At 36.9% G+C, this 23,187-nt stretch overlaps 1 long non-coding RNA gene across 1 annotated transcript; it reads left to right on the forward strand.

Annotated features, from left to right (window-relative positions):
* Positions 1-719: 719 nt before the first annotated feature.
* LOC103887492 lies at positions 720-22,944 on the forward strand. Its single transcript, XR_002524297.1, has 4 exons — positions 720-1,519; positions 4,507-4,670; positions 18,834-18,934; positions 22,812-22,944. It is a non-coding gene; the product is annotated as an uncharacterized LOC103887492 (long non-coding RNA).
* The last annotated feature ends 243 nt before the right edge of the window (positions 22,945-23,187 follow it).

Raw genomic sequence — 23,187 nt, forward strand, 5'->3', positions numbered from 1 at the left:
TCCTTCCTGTTACATTTGAGACCCAGCTTGTATGCCTGACATTTCTTTTGCTTCATTTCTTTTCTTTTCTTTCTCTTCCTTTTTTTTTTTTTAAATTATTATTATACTTTAAGTTCTAGGGTACATGTGCATAACGTGCAGGTTTGTTACATATGTATACTTGTGCCATGTTGGTGTGCTGCACCCATCAACTGGTCAGCACCCATCAACTCGTCATTTACATCAGGTATAACTCCCATTGCAATCCCTCCCCTCTCCCCCCTCCCCATGATAGGCCCCGGTGTGTGATGTTCCCCTTCCCGAGTCCAAGTGATCTCATTGTTCAGTTCCCACCTATGAGTGAGAACATGCGGTGTTTGGTTTTCTGTTCTTGTGATAGTTTGCTGAGAATGATGGTTTCCAGCTGCATCCATGTCCCTACAAAGGACACAAACTCATCCTTTATATGGCTGCATAGTATTCCATGGTGTATATGTGCCACATTTTCTTAATCCAGTCTGTCACTGATGGACATTTGGGTTGATTCCAAGTCTTTGCTATTGTGAATAGTGCCGCAATAAACATACGTGTGCATGTGTCTTTATAGCAGCATGATTTATAATCCTTTGGGTATATACCCAGTAATGGGATGGCTGGGTCATATGGTACTTCTAGTTCTATATCCTTGAGGAATCACCATACTGTTTTCCATAATGGTTGAACTAGTTTACAATCCCACCAACAGTGTAAAAGTGTTCCTATTTCTCCACATCCTCTCCAGCACCTGTTGTTTCCTGACTTTTTAATGATTGCCATTCCTTACGGGAATGGACTTTCAATAGACAAAACTCCATCAGTTGGCAAACATGCCTGGACATTTTAGCACCCCAGGGGTGTGCATTGTTCCCTCTCCCCATTCAAACGAGAAGGCCACTGGAAAATAAAACTAGCAATTGGAAATAATATTAGCAGGGACCTGGCCAGTGTACTTCTGCCTCTAGTATGATGAATTACAGAATAAATCAAAATGATTACATAAAAATGAGCACAGATCAAAACAAAAAATAATTTAGAATTCCAAATTTATCTGTCAAGTGCTCCCACCAATGGACCATATTTGGATGTGTCATATCAATCAAGATTCAATAACCAACTACCCTGGGATTCATTGTGTCTCTTTAGTGTGACTTCTCATGTCTCTTTACTTACTTAGTGAGTATACATTACCTATCATAATCTCCAAGGGAACAGCATGATACTTCTCATTTTCAAGTTTTTGGAAATCTTGACTCCATTCTTTCATCTATACAACTTATATTCTGGATTTGCTAAAACCCGTTATATAATTTTAAAAAATTAAATTAGAGCCCATGCTGGCTGACAAGGCATGGCATTCTCAAGCTTTTGACTCTTTTTCATTCTTACTAGAGAACCACTGATGAAGCTGCTGGGGAAGATGCAATGTTCTTCTCTGCTTGAAGAAGTCTACTTGTGAGGGACCTCTGGAATAAGTGGAAGAAGACTTGAGATTTAGTCCCAGGTCATCCACTCTTCAGACCTATGAACTTGTGGACAAGTTATCTAACCATTCTAGCTACACTTTCAGGGTTCTTTTTTTTTTTTTTTGAGGGGGGCAGTGGGGATAAAATATAAAATTATTTTTTTCTGGCTATCATTTTAAGGATATTGGATAGAAAATTGGTGTAATAATACTTGATTGTCTCTAACTTGCATGCTTGTATAATAAGATGGGCAGAATTTTATTTTCTTAGCAACTAGTTAGGTACATTTTTCTTAGAGTAAAATTAACTTTATTGGGTCAATTGTTTAATGAGTGTGTTAGGGGTGAAAGTGAAATTTCTAGTTGAGTAGGTTAGCGTAAAAGCTTTAAACCACTACTTCTAATTGAGACTGTGTAGTAGCAGTTTAGGAAGGGATGAGGAGTAAAGGGTTTTGTTAGCATCCTGAATACTGCTTGGTGAGTGATGCAATGCCTCCATTTGACTCTTATTTATCTTCATCCTCACTCTTTGCTAATGTATCACAAAATATTTGAACGTTTTGTAAAATCTGGTGGAAAAGATTTTCTTCTGTCCCTCTGTGAGGAAGTCAGTTTTGAAAGTGACTGGAACTCCAGGGGTATGACTGGGGTATTGCTTATGTGACATCAACATTTACATCAGATCCATCTATATCAGATGAACTGAGAAAAGAAACACAATTTTTGAGTTGTTTCTGTGGGTGAATATTTCCATCCTTATAGAAATTGCAAGCAATCTTAATCAGCAAACCCAAACCACAGCAATGCAAACCAGACACCAAGGAAGACAAAGATCATACCAGTGGTACAGGCAGCACAGATGTTTAAAACCAAGATCTCCACTTTGGGAGTCTGAGGCAGGTGGATCATGAGGTCAGGATTTGAAGACCAGCCTGACCAACATGGTGAAACCCCGTCTCTACTAAAAACACAAAAATTAGCTGGGCATGGTGGCACATGCCTGTAATCCCAGCTACTCAGGAGGCTGGGGCAGAAGAATTGCTTGAACCCGGGAGGCAGAGGTTGCAGTGAGCCAAGATCACGCCAGTACACTCTAGCCTGGGTGACAGAGCAAGACTCCATCTCAAAACAAAAACAAAAACCAAAAAACCCAAGATCTCACTATGGTGTTGTTTCCACACATGGCTGAGAGAGTATATGTCATCTGATGGCTGTGCTACCATGGTTTAACTTGGGCTGTAGAGAAAGGATTTCTTCTTGGCAGAGAAGGGGAGGGTAGGAAGACACAGGCCTAGGGCCAAGTCATGAGCACATGGGTGTCTTGCAATTAGAACACAGACTTGAGAACAGCCACACATTGTCAACACTATGATTTCTTCAATATTATAGTTGGTGGGAAAGCATCCTCTTCCCGCTCCACATCCTGAAATTCTCTGGATCCTATGAGTTCTGCCTGAAGTCTGGAAGAGTGGCCACAATTGCCAAAAGTCTAGTACCCATAATCTATAAGATGGAAAGATGGCAATAGCAAGATATGAATCAGCTACTGGGACTGTGTTTGGAATATAACTAGTAAGAGAGACAGGACTAGACTAGAGGCAGTCTAGTCCTGAGATGTCCAGAGAGAGGCCATGGGCAAAAGAATGAAAAAGATTGCTTCGTCGGGGAGCTCACCTCTGTCTCTATACTCAAGTTCTATGCCCCAAACTGCAAGACCCTGTTAAGACAGGGAAGAAAGCAAGGCACAATTAAGTGGGGCCATCTGGAGCTTCAGACCACTGGATTACACATGTGAGATATTCTTGGCTATTCTCACTTTTCCATCTCCAACTTTCACATGAAAACTCTTATTTTGGCCTTAAATCCAATTTAGCAAAGTCTTTTGTTTGAGCCTTCTGCAGTGTTGTCTGTTGCAATGTAAGCACGAATCCAAAAAATCAGATGGAAGTGGTTACAGTTGTCATGGTGGTGAAACAGGTCTCCCTTTCATCAATAGTGAAACCCTGGCACCTGTTAAGAAAAATTATTCAAACTTTGAATATAAGGTAAAAGATTGACTCTGTGTCCTTTTGATGTTATACTATAACGTTGTCTTTTAGGACTACCTAGGGATTATTTAATTCTCTAAGAGAATGCTTTTTCTTGACATTTATTATTGATTAAAATCCAGACAGTGTGCAGTTACATATAAACTTGCAGAAACAGAAACAATGCATGATTTTTGATCAGCAGAAATGGAAATGATTTCTTTCAGACAGTAAAACATAATCCCAGGGATACACAGTTTTATTGCCTTGTAGAACATTAACCAGTTGTGCATATAACTTAGCGAAATTGTTTCCCTATCCAAGTTTTACCTGACAATATAAATCTCTGTCCACTAAATGCTCTTATAACTGCTTTGGGTGCTTCTCAGTTACTGGATTGAGTTAAATTACTCTCTGACATGTTTGTGTGACTCATATTTCACTGTTTTTGGGAATTATACATTGAGAGACTAAGAGAAAACATCCAGGTGAGAGAATGGAGCCCCAGTCTTCTAAATTTTACTCTTCCCCCCTACTAAACCAAAAATCCTCAGCTAAATGTGATGACTGGTTTCATTTCCTGGATCTTATCCAATCACTAGTGTATGCCCTTGAATCTGGATACACTTATTTTATTATTTACACTCAGAAGATAACCTATAGAAAGGATAACAGGCTCAAGTCAAGCATGAAAACTCATCATTATTAGTTTGGGGTAAACATTATAATTTTCTACTGCTTGTCTCTCATCACCCTGAGGTTTCCTGTTTAATAATAAAATCATCTGTTTCTTTTTAATGCCACCCACTCAGTGTACCTATTTGACAACTGTTTATTTTCTCCCTTTCTAATTTGTGATGAAGAAGCGTTTCTAATGTATGATGAAAAGTGTCCATTTATTCGAAAAAATACAAAAATATAAATTACCCTGCTTCTGATTGATGTTATATTTTGCTTACTTTGTATTGCTCGTGTCTGTGATACTTTAATGTTGTAAAGGTAAATGGAAGAATCTAATGAACGCTGTAGACTCTTCACCCTGAAAAAGATGAACATATACATGAAGTTTCCAAACAATGTTAGAATTTGGAAGATCCCATAAGGCTTATCTATGGATCAGTGAAGAGTCTGGGAACCCCAAGTGAAGAAATTCTCCTCTACCAGTAAGAAACACTCTCTCACCTTTTTTCTCCTCCTAAATCCACATCTATATCACCCTTTTTGAATTTTTGGGATCACATCCTAGTTTCTCTTTATAACCTAACTATTTCAGCATTTTATTTTGTGCTGCTCCAATTTCTTTTCACTTAGCATTACATCTAGTTTTTACCATAATAATGTATATACATTTTTTTGTCATGAGCTGTATACTTTACAAGAGATAAGGTTTCTTTGATGTATACTTTTCTTGATGTAACTTGCACTCTTAAGCCATTTATCTTTTTTGCATTATGACTTTACATATACTGCTAAAATTTAACTATGTGGGATCAAAATGGGGGAAAGAAGCCAAATTCCAGTTGAAATTGTAACATTTTCTCTCTGGTGCAATGTGAACAAACCTTAAATAAAAGTTATTATAGTCCTCATGATATTGTTTTTAAAGGGACTGTATTTCCACTGTACTGAAGTCCTTGAAGCATACAACTGGTATCACATCTGAATCTGCCAGTATTGAGCAGGCCAGTTGGTATGGAGCAGCAGCTCATAAAATATTTGAATGGATAATGAGTGTTAAGGGAAATTTCAAAGATTCTGTCTCCTCAGGCTGATACTGGGTTTTTCAGTTTCATGGTTCAATTACTGTTGGATTAGTTAGCCAACCCCACTTTTTTCCTCCATGCTCTGTATTACTATTGACATTGTGGTGAATAATTCTACTGTATAAACATGAAAGTTAAAAAAAATGGAGCTTTTTGTTTAAAATGTATAATAAATACAAGAAAAAAGAAGTCAGTGTTTTACAGACAGAAAGAGTTAAGACCAATTGAGGTATCTCTTTAAGCTTAGAAGCTAATGTATTTCTTCAATGTCCTCTTATAATCAGACTTTCTGGAAGCTAAAAACACAGCAGTTTGGATTTATTGGTTCTTCTACTTGAAAGTGACATTTCTGAGACATAGAGGAATAGAGGAAAGAACATGGTTTTGGAGTCAAAATAACTAGTTTCAAATCCAGGATTCAGACTGCCATGCTGTAGGACTGAGATAAGTTATTTAACTTTTACATGTCTCATTTTCCTAATCTATAAATGTTGAGGTTATAGAATGTATAGGGTTGTTGGGAGTCAGTCATAAGTAAAATAATTTCCTCAGGGTATGGCCTGAATTCTAAGATATATAAAGAAATAGACTCTATCAGTATTTTGTCTCTTCTCAGTCAAGTCAGACTCTGCAACAACAGTTTGTTGCTTTTAACTTACATTGTGCCTCATGCAGAGGTGGTGAAATTTTCTGCATACACATATGTGTAAATTTCTTCATTATTTGAAAATAATAACTACAATAAGAATAAAGGGAGAAAACACAGCTGAATTAAGAGAAGAAAAATATACACAATCAACACAATTTGCAATCATTGAGAATAAAACCTGAGTTTCCTGATAGTGATGGCGACTATGTAAATGAAATGGTTTGCACATGTCGCCTGTTATGTGTATCCTTGCAAACGCCCATGGATGACCCATCTTTTTATTAACGTGTCATTGCTTAAATCCAACAACCAGGTATGGTCAACTCTGGATGGTTGGAAGCCCAATCTGTTTCTTCCAATTGAATTGCCCACTCTTGGCCAAAAGGTTATTATTTTAAAGTCTACCTCTTCCTGTGATAAACTCCATCTCACACCTTTTTCAATTTGTTGCTGTAGAGTTTGTGGGAAGAATGGTAACTCGCTGTTGCCCTCACGTATTCACGAGGCTAAATTTAGAGAGAAATTTCTCACCGAAGTCTTTTCCAGAGTGTTGAGTGATGCGCTGTCCTCCCAGTGTTAGAGTGCTCATCTTTCCAGAAGTCTCCTGTGCCACTTCCCTCTTTGCTAAACTTTGACTCTCTTTGTATGTATGCATATCTGTGTACATATACAAATATGTGGAACATCTATAGTGCCTTTTCCCTGTGACCATTTTGCCATTTCTTTATCCCATGAGCTCAATGGTTAATTCTCCATCTCAGTCTCAACTTCTTTAAACTTGATTTATTTAGAGATTTTTCTTGAGTTATCTTCCTATTTCCTTCCCAAGGTAGCCTTTTTTCTACATATATATTAAATCTCTTAGCAGTGTTTTCTTCTTCATTGTCCTATGTTCAGTATATTTTGTCAGTGAATGTATACAATTGATCATTTTGGAGAAATGATAGAGTGGCACATTTAGAGGATAATATTATGTAAGAAAGAGATAAAAGGTAACTGTACACACAGACTTGAAATAGAGCCTTAGATCCTGTGTTCTAGTTCAGCATTGCCCCCTGATAAAAGACAAGATATTCAACAAGCTACATTTAACAGCATTTATTTGAGCAAAGAACCATTCTTGAATCAGGCAGCCCTCAGAACCAGAAGAGGTTCAGAGAACTCTGCTCTGCAATGTGGACAGTGAGTATTTATAGGCAGAAAAGGTTGATGCAAGCAGAAACAAGGAACAAAAAGCAAATTGGTTATTTCAAAGGTATTTTTTTGGTAAGGTTAAAGCAGAGGGGATTTTCTTATTATGCTAGCTAAAGCTGGCTTGTTGTGGTTATTTCTCTCTCTCTCTCTCCTAATTTCTCAGGCCAGATAAATGACTTAGTTTTGGCTTGGGGTGTTTTAGTTTAGCTTGAGTGACTCCATTTTTGTTTGGTCTGGTTGGGGCTAATGCCAGAGCTCAGTCCAAATTAATGGATTTCTATAAATTTTATTTAATACGCCCAAGCATGGTTCTGAGTTACATAATTGAAACTCTGTGGCCTTTCCTTCCCCTAAAGACAGCTCGGGAGAAATGAGAGCAGCTCACTCTAGCCCTACAGTCTCAGCACTTGGCACACTGAGAACAATGTTCAGTTTATGTGGCCCCTGAGCCTATAGTCTGTGAAAGCCTCAGGGTGGGGTCTGTGTCTTGTTTATCAATTTTTTTTTTTTCTGGTTTCTAGCCCCACATATAGGAACTACTATTAGTCAATAAATGTTTGCCAAGGGAAAAAATTAACAAATGAACGACTGTCTCCAAGTTCAGTTTTCTCCTAAAGCTAGAAAGAGCTTTGTTGATGAACTTCGAAATTGTTCCAGTTATGGCACTGTAATAGGATGCAAGGGTCTTCATTCCATCCCTGTACTTCTTCTACCTAACGAAGAACACAGGAGCAATTTTTTAAGCTGGCCATTATCGTAATTTTTTTCGTTTAAAAATATGCATAGTAATGGCAAACATACCCAACAGTCCTAAAACAGTTATTGTAGGGACACTGTGTCAGGCTGACTTTACTCAAAAGCATATTTCTCTCTTCCTTCTGTGCATGTAAACCACATCTCATCTTTGACCATGTGCTTCCAGCCCTCACTTTTTTCTTTTCTCTAGCTTTGCCCTTCTCCAGCTTAAAATATTTTCTGAACCATTTTTTAAATTCTGATTTTTCACTTTTCATTTTTCTCACCTTCAGTAAATGTTATTGCTTCAGGAAAGACATCCTGATAGATTGATAGACTCTATACCTCAAGACTTAACTCCCCTAAATGTCCCACTTCCCATCCCCAACGATAGCGGACAGACGACAGACACACACACGCATGCGCACACAGCTGTTACTGCCTTCATAAGAAGTCGTAACAGCAGCTATCCTGAATTCATTGAGTTATACTAAGAAAGGGCCTGCTTAATTAAAGAAAGGTATTATATATTTGCAACCTACAAGCTAATAATCAATCTAATCAATCTAATAGCAGTACTTCCCTTTGGGCATGATAGTTGCAGGGGTGGGAGAGCTTCACTGTCTGTTGTATACATAGATTCTCAGAGCTCATAAAAGAAATTATTTTAGTTGTATAACAATTTAATATGATTAATATTATACTTTTAAGTATCTTACTTTTTCCTTTATTTTTATTATTTCTTAGAAATGGTAGACTTCATCAATTACCTTTTTGTAGAGGTGAGGAACTGAGTCTCAGAGAAGTTAAGTGAATTGCCCAAAGAATAAACAAATAAGTGGCCAAGATAAGACTTGGACTCGGAGTTTCTTTTTTTTCTTTTCTTTTTTTTTTTTGAGACGGAGTCTCGCTCTCTCGCCCAGGCTGGAGTGCAGTGGCGCTATCTCAGCTCACTGCAAGCTCCACCTCCCGGGTTGACGCCATTCTCCTGCCTCAGCCTCCCGAGTAGCTGGTACTACAAGCGCCCGCCACCACACCCGGCTAGTTTTTTCTGTTTTTAATAGGGAGTTTCACCGTGTTAGCCAGGATGGTCTCGATCTCCTGACCTCGTGATCCGCCTGCCTCAGCCTCCCAAAGTGTTGGGATTACAGGCATGAGCCACCGTGCCCGGCTGGACTCAGAGTTTCTAACTCCAGAAGCGACATTCTTACAAGCAATTTCTATTGGACTTTAAGTTTACAAACCACTCTCATACAATCAACTAATTCAATTGTTACAATGTTGTATTCCGTTGACGTTTTCTACATTTTACTAAGAGAATCTACCAAAAGCCCCTCAGAGTTGGCACCAGGACATATCCCAGGTTGCTTGTCTCTAAATCTCTGAATTTTTAACTGTCACTGCTGAACTTTCTGTCCATCATAAGTCCCTGAGGAATAGTGATGAAAATAATTAAAAGTAACTGTGATCTTTTATTTTCTTAAAGTCAAAATTGTCAATGACAGAAAGATTCTTGCATTGTTTTAATTGTAGCTTCTCAGCCCCTCAGATGACAGGTAGCATCAGACAATTTGACTACTAACCATTGTTATCAGGGAAGGATGTTCTTGAAAGATGTTTTTGTTATGAACTAAATTGTATCTGCCCTAAAATTCATATGTTGAAGTCCTAAGCCCCGGTGCCTCAAGTGACCATATTTGGAGACAGGATCTTAAAGAGGTAATTAAGATAAAATGAGGTCATTGGGTTAGGCATTAATCCAATAAGATTGGTGTCCTATAAGAATAGGAAATTTGTAAGCAAATTAACACAGAGGCAGAGAATCAAATATCGTATGTTTTCACTTATAAGGAGCAGCTAAACATTGATTACTCGTGGACATACAAATGGCAACAATAGACACTGTGGACTGCTAGAAGCAGGAGGGAGAGGAAGAGGTAGGGATTGAAACACCAACTATTGGGTACTATACTCACTACCTGCGTGATGGTGGGATCGGTCATACCCCAAACCTCAGCAACATGCAATACAGCCATGTAACAAACCTGGACTTGTATCCCCAGAATCTAAATAAAAGTTGAGATTCTAAAAAATACTTTGAAAAAAGAATAGGAAATTTGGACACAGACATGTACAGAGGAAAGACACCCAGGTCAGAGGGAGAAGATGACCAACCATATGCCAGGGAGACAGGCCTGGAACAGATCTTTCCTTCATGACCCTCAGAAGGGACCAACCCTGCTGACACCTTGATCTTGGATTTCTGGATTCCAGAGCTGTGAGAAAATAAATTACTGTTTTTAAAGCCATCCAGTTCCTAGGATTTTGTTATGGGAGCCCTAGCAATCTACTACAGTATTCATAAATAATTAATTAAGCAAAATCAAGCATGGCTTTGTAAGTCTTGACAAAATAGTACACTATCTTTGATATGACAAGGAGAATTTCAGGATGTACATGCCTCCAGAAATTACAATTAAAGAAAATTTTCCTAGGGGTGGGAGGAAACTTTTGGAGTTGATGGAGGTCTATGACACAGATTCTGGTGATGGTTTCACCAGTGTATACTTATCTGCAAACTCATCAAATTGTATCCATTAAATGGGTTCTCCTTTTGGTATGTTAATTATACATCAATAAAATGGCTTAAATACACACACACACGCATGCACACACACACGAATATCATTCAACTTCTCACCGTCAAGGACACCAGGATATTGGTAATGTGGTCAGTGTTACAGAGATGTCCAGCATTCAAACTTTGAGATTCTGTAAGGCTTTGGTTATATTATAGTGGTAACCTCTCGTCTAGGCTTAAGGAAGCTGACAACTAGTGCTTGCTTACAAAGATTTTATGGTAAGCAAGGATAGTGTGAGGTGATAGCAGAAAGCTAATTTTTAAAGTTATACTTCATTTTCTGTTCCATTTTCTGAGCATTTCATTATCTAGCTTTTTCACTGTTAATTTATAAGCAGGACACCAGAAGCTTTCCTTTCCTATTGTCACTAGATGGCCTGATACAAGTTAGCAGTAGTATTTGGAGAATGGCATACCCATCTGCAGTGTAAAGTCAATTACTATCATGCCTGTAATCCCAGCACTTTGGGAGGCCGAGGTGGGTGGATCACAAAGTCAGGAGTTCAAGACCAGCCTGGTCAATATGGTGAAACCCTGTCTCTACTAAAAAAAATACAAAAAAAAATGTAGTCGGGCATGGTGACGCACACATGTAATCCCAGCCACTTGGGAGGCTGAGGCAGGAGAATCTCTTGAACTCGGGAGGTGGAGGTTGCAGTGAGCTGAGATCACACCATTGCACTCCAGCCTGGGTCACAGAGTGAGACTCCATCTCAAAAAAAAAAAAAAAAAAAAAAAAATTACTAGAAACAGGCTTTTGTAACGCTAAGGAATTTTCTGTCATTCTTCTAGTATAAGGAAGCTCTTTTGGAAATGCAGTGGTAAGAAAGTCCATATGAAAGTCATGAGTTTTGAGAACTGCAAAGGGTGTTAATTCATCCAGCCCAATAACTTTGAACCACAGATGTACATCATAATCATCTATGAAATTGTTTAAAGTCAAATATACCTGAATGTCCCTTGTTCCATGGGCCCAGGGTGAGCCTTGAGCATTTAAGTTTATGAAAATTGCCACAGGCGATTCTTATGTTCACTCTTGAAGAACCAGGACAACTTCCTCATTTACAGGCCTCACAATGACTCAGGGCTGTCTGGGCTGGAGCAGGCTTGGAGGCAGTTCTGAGTTCCAGCCACCTCCTTTCTGCTGCATCATAATCTCTTAGTGTTCTTTCAGTGTGTTTTGCTGTCCTCACTCTCCCCATCACCACAGCTTTCTCCTAGATTTAAATTTGACTTTGGTGAAAGAGGAGATTAGAAAAATATCACAAAACCTTATCAGATGAATGCTCAGCAATCGGAAAGCAAACATTTACCTCCTCCTCATCTTCATTACCCCCTGGTGACCATGATTTCTATTTCATCACCAGCCCGGCTGGGCAGCCCCTAATTAAATAGTTAGCTTCATCAGCTGCAGGCTTTGAGATAACAGTACGAGCAATAAACAGTAGAATGTGACTCAGATAGGTAGTTGTAGCTAATGAATGACAATCATATACAGAGTTTCAAGTGCACATTTCAGGGGATGCATTCAGTTAGAATATTATTAGTGGAATTGCTAACAGTACTAACCAGAACACTGGGACCTTATCTTTCATATAATATAGCCCTCCTCTAGTTTGGAGACCTGACTCAATCAGTCAAGCTTGCTTACTCTTCTGCTTCCTTTGTGTTCAATACCAATGATAAGAAATATGGTATATAGGGGACCATACATCTGTTTGCAGGTTGTTTAGAAACCTGTGTGTTAGATCTTAAGTATGTAAATTGGATTATTTGTATCTAGGTCTTCTGGAGAAAGACTTTGCTTATGTATTCAATTTATTTTCATTACTTAGCAGTACTTAGTGAAAAGGCTTTTCAATTAGCTCAGAGGCAGGATGGTCCAATCTAGTGGAAAGATCATTTCAGCAGGATCTGAAGACTCGGATTTTAGTTTCAGCCCTGCCTGAAAGAGGAAGGCATAAATTCTGTCTGTTTCTCAAAAGCAATAAGTTACTTATAAGGTTTGATCAATGGGTCATTGTGAGATAAGATAATACATGCAACAATACTTTGGGATGATGCACTGTTGTGAAAATACGATGCTATTCTGGTCCAGTTTCATGGACTCATTGATGTAGTCATTAAAAATAACATGATTAGCTTTCCAAGGCAATTTTCAGATTTTAATTTGTTTTTTTGAAATATAATATGACGGTAATTTTCTGAGTTTGGAATTGCTGCCTCTTCTATAGAAAATAATTGAAACTGGAAAACTGAACATATAATGTAAATGTAATTAGATTTAAATGTCACTAATATTTTTGGTTCTATTCGTTGTGCCACTGGGGCAAGTGCCTATCTACTTGTTATGCATGTAGCATAATTGTTTACGAAACAATTAACGTTTCCTAGAACCATTTGGAAAATGTTATGGTATCTTTACTTTGCTCAGTATAAACAGGGAGGCAGAAAGAAGCTCAAAACTATGGAAACTCAGAGGGTGGTGGCTTACCATACTCAGTGGAACCGTATTTATCCACGTTTCCCCCTCAAACCTCCGAATTTATTAGATTCCCACATTAGGAGGAATCATCCCTTCCAAACTGAAACTTTGTGGAGAAATGTCTTGGGATTGATTACAAAGGGAGAGTTATCAAATAAATATTCCTCTTTTATGTTATTGTTTTGACTGGAATATAATTGTAAGATCTTAGAGACACAGAGCAAATATATTATTCATTTGTGCATTAATTTTTAAAGGAAAACATTTTAGTCTGATTATGAATTCTACAAGCAGCATAATACTAGACAATAAAGAAATGTATAAAGATGCTAGCAAAATCACCCATAATTCTGCTTTCAAGAGTTAATACCATTTGGTGTGCCCCTTAAGACTTCTTCCTTCTTGTGTTTACTTATAAAATATATATACATTTTTGTGTATGGTTTATAAACAGTGGGATGCTATTACATGCTGTTTTGCAAGACGTTATTTTCATTTGATGGAATACCTTTTATTGTTTCTGAGTAAATGCGCCTGTGCATCATCATTTTTCATGGCTTTAGTTTCTTTCCTTTTATGGACTGACCATCATTTAATTTTCCAAACACTTTTATTAGCCCTGTAAGTTGTTTCCAATTTTTTATTGTTATAAACAATGCTAAACTTTAAGCACCTTTATTTAATGTAAAAAACAGGGCTCAGGCTGTCTACTGTACAGATTTTACATGGGAAGTATACAAAATAATGTTTGCACAAACCATGGTAACATATATTCATATAAGATGGCGTGATGGCTCATGCCTGTAATGCTAGCACTTAGGGAGGCCGAGGCAGGCGGATTGCCTGAGCTCAGGAGTTCGAGAGCAGCCTGGGCAACACAGTGAAACCACGTCTCTACTAAAACGCAAAAAATTAGTCAGGCATGGTGGTGTGCGCCTGTAGTCCCAGCTACTCGGGAGGCTGAGGCAGGAAAATCACTTGAACTCAGGAGGCAGAGGTTACAGTGAGCTGAGATTGCACCACTGTACTCCAGCCCGGGCAACAGAGCAAGACTCTGTCTCAAAAAAACCCAAAACAAACAAACAAAAAACACTTTCATGTTATCTAGGTTTTCAAATGTGTTATATTGTGGGAACTTCACAAATTTGTAATTTAAAAATTTTACATCTGTATATATGTTATTCTCTTTCCTAATACTTGCGGTCTATTTTTATTTCATTAGTCTGAGATTACTAAGTCAATCATTCAACAAACAGGCATAGATGATTTTTTCCTGTGTTGGATGCTAGGGATATAATGGTTAGCAAGGCAGACATAGTCTGTGTTCTAATGGAGACAGACACACTTCCATTCATATGGCAGATACAGAATTTAAAAGGACTATGTATTAATGTGTCCTCACACTGCTACTAAAGACATCCTGAGACTGGATAATTTATAAAGGAAAGAGGTTTTATTGACTCACAGTTCAGCATGGTAGGGGAGGCCTCAGGAAACTTACAGCCATGGCAGAAGGGAAAGCACACACGTTCTTCCTCACATGATAGCAGCAAGGAGAAGTGCCGAACAAAGAGGGAAAAGCCCCTTATAAAAACATCAGATCTTGTGAGAACTCATTCCCTATCATGAGAACAGCAGCGTAGGGATAAATGTCCTCATGATTCAATTACCTCCCACCGGGTCTCTCCTACAGCATGTGAGAGCTGCAATTCAAGATGAGATTTGGGTGGGGACACAGCCAAACCATATCAGACTAGAAAACAATGAATAACACATTTTGTAAAGAAAATGAATAGGGATTTGAGAATGAAAATAATGAAAGGGGTAGTCTCAGATAAAGTGTTCAGTAAGTACTTTCTGAAGATGTGACACTCAAACTGAGACATTAAGCATGTGAATACAAATTCATTTTTAAAAAACAAGAAAAAAGAAAAGAAACGATAGTAAGACTGGAGCATTTGGGTTGTGTGGGAGACTGGCTGAGACAATGCTGCAGCCTTACAAACAGGTTATATAATAAAGAGTCCTGTGACCACAGCAAAGAGCTTTGGTTTTTATAGAAGTGCAGTTAGAAGCCTAGATGTCATTCACACCTCTTTTATTTTTTCTTTCCTATGTTTTAAGTTAAAAGCTTCATTTATTTTACTTTTCCCTTTATGATGAGACAGAGCAGTTTTTAAAAACATTTTCTTTCTTGATAGGCCTCATGCAAATATTATGTTTGTCCAGTGTGATACCTAAGTTGCAACTTTAATTTTGATGAAATGTTAACTAATTCAGAAGAATATATTTTTTATTTAGAAAATTAGCCCTTTGATTTTTAGACAACCTGTTATTGAAAGAGAATATTTGAAATCTCCAATTACAAATGCAAATTTTCTATTTATCCTTTTAATTCCATCTATTATTGTTTAATACACTTGGATAAATTTGTTATTAGTTGCATGTAAATTTAAAGTTGTGTATCTTCTTGTTGAATTTACTTTTTCGTCATTGTGAAATAGCTCATTTTACTTGGCTAATTCTATTTGCCTTAAAATCTTCTTTGGTGTTATTGATGGAGCTATAACAGCCTTCTTTTGGTTAGTGTTTTCTTGGTAAGTCTTTTTCTTATATATCTTACATTTAAAAAATATCATTGTCACCTCCCAAACACAGACACAGTTTGCCATTTGTTCTCAATTTCTGTATTCAAATTTACTGTGCTCAAAATTATCAATGACTTTCTTTATGACTTGGGGGTTTTGTATCCTGTTTAAAAAGACTGATCCCTTTCCAGTTTGCAAACTTATTCGCACATGATTTGTTCTAGAATTTTATAGTTCTGTGCTTTGTGCTTAGGTTTTTGATCTATTTGAAATATTTTGTTTTGTAAGGATTGAAGTAACAGCATGATATTTTGAGTGGTGAAGGACATTCATCAATTGATTCTGATGCACAGTGTTTAAAACAACGTTAGCAGAAACTAACCTTATATGTTCTCACGTAGGCAAATTTGTACACTTCTTTTTTTATTACTTGATCTATCAATAACATATGAATGTAAGTTAAATTATATCAGAATTTTTATAATTTATCATTATAATTTAAAATCCTTCCTTAATATTTTAATAATTGTGAACTTATAGATTTAAATATAATGTTATTTGGCTGATGGCTTCCTTGCTGTTATATTTTCAAATTGACTTTTACGTTGGAAGTATAAAATATTATCTTTTCATCATTTACAGCTATTTCACTTAATTTTACTCTGCTGAGTTAAAAAATTGTTTCTGTTGCTGCTTCTTCTTAAAATTTACATTTTGTTTGACGTATCTTTACCCATTCTTGAATTCTTTAATCTTCTAGAATTTTTAATGGTCTTGTAAAGAGCATATGTTCCCCACTTCTCAGAATCTTATTTTCTATTCCACATCCACTAAGGTATCTGCATGTATTAGGGGACATAGTTTATGCATTAATTTATTATAACTAGCACAACAGCAACTGTATAAACTGTTCTTTTCTCTATGTCTCTGAAGAGAAAGATGAATATTAGGGAGGTGAAACAAGTTACCTAGAGTTACACACCTAAAAAGTATCTATTTATTGTAAAAGTTCTTTAAAAATAATCTTACATTAATTTTTTTTTTTTTTAGACAGAATCTTGCTGTGTCGTCCAGGCTGGAGTGCAGTGGTGTGATCTTAGCTCACTGCTACCCCTGCCTCCCAGGTTCAAGAGATTCTCCTGCCTCAGCTTCCAGAGTAGCTGGGACTACAGATGTGTGCCACCATGCCCGGCTAATTTTTGTATTTTTAGTAGAGATGGGGTTTCACCTTATTGGCCAGGCTGGTCTCAAACTTTGGACCTCAGGTGATCCACCTGCCTTAGCCTCCCGAGGTGCTGGGATTACAGGAGTGAGCCACTGTGCATTGATTTTTATTTCTAGTTTCATTTCTTATGCATTTTTCTTACTGTATTTCATTATACGGAAGATGTTTTGTTTTATCTTCTTAATTTTGGAAGATTTTTTTTAATATTGTGGTCAAATATACATAAAATTTACCATCTTAACCATTTTTAAATGTACAGTACAATACATTTGAGTGTGACGGATGTCGAAAATGTTTTTGTCTTGCAAAACTGAAACTCTATGTCCATTGTACAAGTCTCTTCCTCCCACCCCCAAGACGATATATGTTCTTAAATATTTCAAGAGGATACTATAATTATGTCTTTAATTATTTGCCTCAAGAATGTCTTTGAAATCTTCATGTTGAAACTTGAAATATAGGACACATTTTCTCCTTTACCTTAATTTCAAGTTAATATAATCCGAGTTTTGTTTCCATACAATTATTACATTTCTTCGTATGTCCTTTGTCCTATGTATCTTTATTTTACTTATTTATTTTTCTGAGACAGGGTCTCACTCTCACCCAGGCTGGAGTGCAGTGACGTGATCATGGCTCACTGCAGCCTCAATCTCCTGGGCTCAAGCAATCCTCCCACCTCAGCCTCCAGAGTAGTTAGGACTACAGGCATGCACCACTATGCCTGCCAGTTTGTGTGTGTGTGTGTGTGTGTGTGTGTGTGTGTATCTATCTGTATATGCACACACACATATATATATATAAATTTTTTTTTTTTTTTTTGTAGAGATGGGATCCTACTCTGTTGTCCAGGCTGATCTTGAACTCCTGGCCTCAATTGATCTTCCTGCTTCAGCCTCCCAAAGTGTTGGGATTACAGGCCTGAAGAACTGTTCCAGGCCTCTATGTGTCTTTAAAGAAGAGTGTTTAGACCACTTTTTTTCACCTTCATAACAACATTTGTCTTAGAGTTATCTCTACGTCGAAGTGGTTTGAGTTCATTTAAAAATCACTTTTGTTTTTCTTGTGATTTATCTCATTATTTCAATCTTTCTTTTTTGATTAGAATATGTATTTGAGAATTTCTTTTATTTTTAAATTGGGGGCATAATGGCTATGCTCTTTGAGTGCTTGAATATGTGAGATTATTATATTTTTTATTGCTTTAATAATTCCCAATAACACACTAATAAGAGTTGCTTACTTAAGCAACTTAAGAGTTTGAGAAATTTCTCAAGTATTAACTTTGAGTATAATGTTACCTATTTTTATGGTTTTTAATTTTTAAAGTTTTTCTTCTATGTTAAATTAAACTTTAGAGTTAAACTCTAAGTCTTCTGGACCTAAAGTCCAGCATCACATATAAATGTAATGCAATATATATATGTATATATATACACAAAATATTTGTAATTACAATTATATTTAGGTGCTGTTATTGCCTGATTTGTTTCCAGCTGTCATTTTATATATAGCTATGTCATTGCATGTGGATAGTATAGTTCAGATATGATTGACTAGTAGACTCCAAACATTTTTTATTGCGTATGTTTATTTGAGCATGTACCTCAAAACGTTACCTATTTATTTAACAATTATGCATGTAGTGCTATTAACTCACATACTAAATTTTAATAAAGTTCAAGTTCTTTCCAAACATTTTAAGAAAAATAATTAAAATCCATATGCTCTGAGATTTTTTCTCTGATTTCAAAGTTGGTGTCTGCACTTTGATTTTTTGGCTGTGTGCTTTGTTAGGCTATACATACAGATCAAATCTGGCTTATTTACCACTGTAACCCCACTACCTTCCACAATAGCTGGAATCTTGTAGGTGCTCAGTAAATACTTATGGAATGATTGGTTGGTTTAAGAATGACTTACACATATGCTAAGTTTATAAATGCTAAGGTGGGTATCTAGAGAGAATAATTTATTTGCTAATGTCACACAACTGTCATTCCAAATTGGGGAAGCTGCAATGCAGTTTTCTTTCTTGCATTCCAGAAATGGTGCCGTGCAGAGTCCAGAGTTGCATGATTTCCTTATGGGAGCTGTTCCAGGAGTGGAGAGGGGAGAGAGAGGGAAGGGGAACACATTTCAATTAGGTATGTCCAAACAAGTTGATCTCAGCTTAAATCTATTTTCTTTGTTTACAAAACAAAAACAAATGATAAAAGCAGAAAAGTAGATAAAGTTCAAAGTTCATATCCCTGTGCAAGGCTGTCTTTTAAATTAAATACCTATTACTACCTCTAAGTGGATTTACATGTATATGTGGTGATCGTATTTCATTTTGTATTCTGACAGTAAATAGGCCTCTAAATGTGAGCATAATTAGAATATATACACAGAATGTAGAAAGACATATTTAAAACTTATATTGAGATAATGCATAAATCACATTGAACACCTCAATAGGTATTAAATATATGATTAGCTTTTATATTATTTAAAATTGATGCTTTTAGCTTTCATCTTAAAATATCAGGGGAATTGTAAAAATCTCACAGCCTGAGATAAAGAGTTGAGGAGGACAATCTATTTCTAGGGGAAAAATGTTAGCTGCCATATCTGTCTTAGAGCCCAGGATGACTTTGACAGATGTGGTCAATTTTGATACCGTGAAGTTACTAAAGTGTCCACAAGATGGCAGATCCAGAGTCTGGGATGCCTTATTCACTAGCACTTGACAAATGTGCCCAGTAAGCCTTATTTTTACAACACTGATCAGCCAAGCTGGTTGCAACAATTAAAATTAACATGCTTAAAAAAATCAACTTGCTACTTTCTGTCTTTATTAGAATATATGTCACACCCCTTTAAAATAACAGTCAGCCTCATGCCACACCATATTGGTTACTAAATCTATAGCAATGAAAACCTAGCTAATACTGTTCAACTTTTCCTAATTATTTCAAAATGAATCACCTTGCTTTCATATAGTTATGATGTAATAAGATTGCCATCATACAAAATACATATGAAAACCACTCTTTTTAGAGTTGTCTCATCCATGTTGTCTTATACCAGTGGTAACCAACCTTTCTGGCACCAGAGACAGGTTTCGTGGAAGACAAGTTTTCACGGACGGGGAAAGGAGGAAAGACAGAGTGTGATGGATGGGGGCATTCTCTCATCTAGTTTTGGGATGAAACTGTTCCACGTCAGATCATCAAGCATTAGATTCTCATAAGGAGTGCGTAAACTAGATCCCTCGCATGCACAGTTGACAATAGGGTTCGCGCTGTATGAGACTCTAAAGCCATGGCAATCGACAGGAGGCGGAGCTCAGGTGGTAATGCTTCCTGGCCTTCAGTTCACCTCTTGCTGTGCTGCCCAGGACCAGTCCATGGGTGGGGCCTGGGGACCCCTGTTTTGTATACAGTTGGGAGAGAACTATCTCCTTTCCTCACAGGTTGTTGCATAGTTCATGAATTAATTGATGTTAAGTCCTACAGAAAAGTTGAAAGAAGAGTTTAATGAACACCTAGATGAACTCCCACCTAGATGTCTCAGTCATTAACATTATGCCAAATTCTCTTTCTCTTACACACACATAATTATATATGTCACACACAGGGTTGCTTTTTGCTGAACAACCTCAGCATGAAGTAGGCAACGTGACATTTTAGTCTTAAATAATGCAGCATATATCTCCTAAGCATAAGATCATTACTTACCTAAGCAAAATATCATTAGTCCTAATAAAATAACTTGATTTTATTAATATATAATATACATTTTTATGTTCAAATTTCCCCAATTGCCCTAAGAACATTTTATGGAGAAAATCCAATAAAAGATTGTGTACCATACTTATTTGTTATTCTTAAATCCTATTTAACCTAGGATGGTCTTCCTTCTGCATTTTTATTTTTCAGGACATTCAATTTCTAGAACTTTTCAGAGCATTGTAGCATGTTGCACATTCTGCATATATCTGACTGTTTCTTTGTGATCAGATTTGGGTAAAATATTTTTGGCAAACATTACATAGATGGTGTTATATGTTTATTTTTTAGCAGTAGGAGATATATAATATCAGATTGTTATACAATCGGTCATATTAAGTTAAATTCCTTGGCTACATTGGTGACCTATGGAACTCTCCATAAGTGTACATTTTCTCTTTTGTAATTATTATTCTGTGTCTTAGAGGCTTTACGAATATCCAGTTTATAAAAGCTTCTACCCACTGGTTTTAGTATCCATTGATCATTCTTCAAAATAATTTTTATAAAGCAAAAAATTAAAATATTAATCCATGCATTCATTCCACAAATACTGACTGAACATATTCCACCTGTGAGGCTTTGGGTGAACTGGTGATACAATGGATAATAGAGTGATATGCCCCTTCACTCAAGAAACATAAAGTCTAGAAGACAGACAAGTAGGCACAGACGTTAATCTATTTTTATAAACTTTATTAAGAGCCAGAAAGAAAATAAGCATAATGCTGTGATAGAAAATAATGCTATGTGCCTATAATTTAGTGTGGATAGAGAAAGTTTCTTACAGAGATGTCATTGAAACAGAGCCCTGAGAATGACATGAAACAAGCAGTGTGCGGAACAAGCAGTGTGCGATGTGGAGAGTTAAGTGCTTGAGGAGATGGTTCGGATGGAGATGAGAACAATTTAAATGATTTTAATAATTGTTTAAAGATCTTTCTGCCTACAATGTTGAGAGTCAATTTTAAAATTATAAGAATATTAAATTCAATAAGACTTATTAGAAAACTGTTAAATTCATCCAGGTGAAAGATGATTTTAGGATAGCAAAGATGAAGAGAAATCAAAGGAGATACAGCTGACCAACGGTAGTAGACAAACATTATATTATTATTATGTGAAGATGTTTATGTCAATGACATAGTTTAAAATGATAAATATTTCTAGTTTTTTTTCCCCTAAGAAATGAGGAGTCTCCTACTTGATTTCAGTATAATTTGGTAGCAATACTGCTATTTATTTTGGCCTGAGGGAAGTGAGGCAATAAGTGAGTATCTGTGTTTGAGTGTGTGTGTGTGTGTGTCTGTGTGCACACACACACCACACTTGTGAGGTAGAAGGAAATATTGGGGAAATGATTGTGGCTCAACATAAGACCACTACTTTTGAAAGAGAGGCTGATTCTTTAATCAAATTTGATCTTCACAAACAGCCTAAAATATATACTTGCCCTGTCTGATCTTATTTTCTCGTCTTCACCTTTTCACAATAGACATTTGGAAGAATAATTTTTGCACCGATCCTATATCCTCCACACCCCTCCCACTCAGAAAGTGCAGCTCTTGAGTATTTAAAGGAATCAGCCACAATAACCCTACACCAGCTTGAATTCACTCCTGACTGGCTTATGTTCTATTCTAAATTTGCTTAAATTCTGACTTTTGGAATTGTCTCTTGAATTTATCTGTTTCTGCCCTTTCCACGTCTCAATTGACTTGTCTGGGACACCTCCACCTTGATCTTTCTGCTTTTAACCACCAAGGGAGGACACCCTGCCCTGGTCCCTCAAGCCCTAATTTCTGGCTTCGAATCATCTCAGTATATACTTCCTGGTTCGAAATTCAGACAAGTTAGTACACACTTGCATGTTAAGGCCCTCAAAAAACAAGCCTAATAACTCCAGGCTTGTCCTAATAAACACAGAAATCAATCAATAAATGCTCATTATATTTCTAACAAAGTAGCCATTTGCAAGTTGGAAACTCTTTTCTAATTTCAACTTCTTTCCAGAAAGGAGGAAACTCTTATTTTTCTTTTACTTTTTTTGAGTGTGGCCTTCAGAGTCTCAATACTCCTTTTAAAAAATGCCCTTAAATGGTGCCACTTCCCAACCTTTGCACAAAGATTTAATATTAAGCCTCACTTATAAGTTATGCAGCATCAAATTTGGGGAAATAATGAGTGATCAAGTTAGAAGTTCTGTTTAACGGTGTTTCTTTGTTTTTGTTTTTAAACTCTCATGTATAAGAATCGATTCCACTGGGACAAGGAAGCTCACTCTGAGAGTGATTTCAAGAAACAAATCTATTCAAAGACACAAATATCAAACTGTTTTTTTTTTTTCTGAGACGAAGTCTCGCTCTGTCGCCCAGGCTGGAGTGCAATGGTGTGATCTTGGCTCACTCCGCCTCCTGGGTTCAAGCAATTCTCCTGCCTCCGCCTCCCAAGTAGCTTGGACTACAGGCGCACACCACAACGACTGGCTAATTTTTTGTATTTTAGTAAAGATGGAGTTTCACCGTATTGCCGAGGCTGTTCTCCAACTCCTGCGCGCAGGCAATCCGCCCACCTAGGCCTCCCAAAGTGCTGAAATTACAGGCTTGAGCCACCGCACCTGGACATCA

This window comes from Papio anubis, chromosome 11, assembly GCF_008728515.1.
Source record: "Papio anubis isolate 15944 chromosome 11, Panubis1.0, whole genome shotgun sequence".
NCBI classification, from domain to species: Eukaryota; Metazoa; Chordata; class Mammalia; order Primates; family Cercopithecidae; genus Papio; species Papio anubis.